General features: G+C 37.3%; 1 protein-coding gene across 1 annotated transcript in view; it reads right to left on the bottom strand.

Moving 5' to 3' along the window:
• The window catches only part of LOC111875503 (ATP-dependent translocase ABCB1), a gene marked incomplete at its 3' end in the record, with an annotated part of 41,593 nt that overhangs the window by 36,779 nt on the left and 3,606 nt on the right, over positions 1-1,208 (bottom strand). The gene's annotated exons all lie outside the window — the stretch shown is intronic.

Genomic DNA, 1,208 nt, shown 5'->3' with positions numbered 1-1,208 from the left:
CCCAGCCTTTAACCTTGCCTTTCTCTCCCCTACACAAAAACCATGCTTGTTCCAGCTCCCTTCCCCCCCCTCCCACACTACTGTTTTCACTTGTATACTTGCCCTCCCCCCCTTCCTTTTCTGCTCTCACATAGCTGTGTATATTTCCAACACCAGTCTGCTTGTACCGGTTCTCATGGTCTCTTCGCTTGCGGATTTCTTATATTTTCCCTTCTACCCCGAAGATGGAGGCGATAACTTTCGTCCGAAACGTCGGTTAACACCACATATACACGGTGCCAAATCCCAGAAGACTGCTTTCTTCACTTTAGGATGTATTTGCGAATACAGAGAGCAGCTACTGCTCTCTGTATTCGCAACGCAATTCACCTGCCCTGAAGATGGAGGCGATACATTCCTCCGAAACGTCGGCTAAAACAAAGAATATACGGCGCCGGATCCCAGAAGACGACTTTCTTCAAGAATTTTGAAATCTGACTATATCTAAGGTATTGAAATTGCCAATTTTATGACTGTAAATTTTGATTGTAAGATGTCAAATTTATGTTTTTAAATGTACTATTTTGTGTATAAATATTGTGGCTAACTTACATGTTTTTATAACTTGTCCGATCATGTATAAGAAAATTTATTTTGTTGACCGGTTTCAATCGTTTTCGAAACTATGCATGTATTGGACTTGTTCCACATCCAAAGGCGTTTTAGCCCCTCTGGATCTATGGAATTGGAAATAAATATGAATAATAGTAGCCACTTTTTCACAATGCACTAAAATGTACCACTTACTCCTTTAGATCCTTCTTAACTGAACAAATTTCATAAATAATTTTCCTTATAAAATTTCAATTTAATGGCCATTTCAGCTTTTATAATAGGCAGAAAGAGAGAGAGATTTTATTGGGAATTTGATTTATGTTAGTGTTGCCAAATATTGTGATTCTGAGGTATGGGATAATTTGTGTGCTACTGTGCAGAGTAAAAGTAGTTTTCTGAAAATTCTTGAAGTTTATAGCTGAAAAATTAATGTTCAAATTGAGATTGATGTATTATTATATTATATTTGAGCATCCTGTTACACTCGCACAATATATATAAGATAAACACCGTCTTAAGTGTAACAATTTTATTGTAGTTCTTTCTTATTTCCCCTCACTCCACACTACATGTTTCGGCCCTAAATGGCCATCATCAGGTGTGTATTCTTACGT

Source organism: Cryptotermes secundus, unplaced genomic scaffold (genome assembly GCF_002891405.2).
Source record: "Cryptotermes secundus unplaced genomic scaffold, Csec_1.0 scaffold425, whole genome shotgun sequence".
Lineage (NCBI taxonomy): Eukaryota > Metazoa > Arthropoda > Insecta > Blattodea > Kalotermitidae > Cryptotermes > Cryptotermes secundus.
This window is presented reverse-complemented; position numbering and strand designations above follow the sequence as displayed.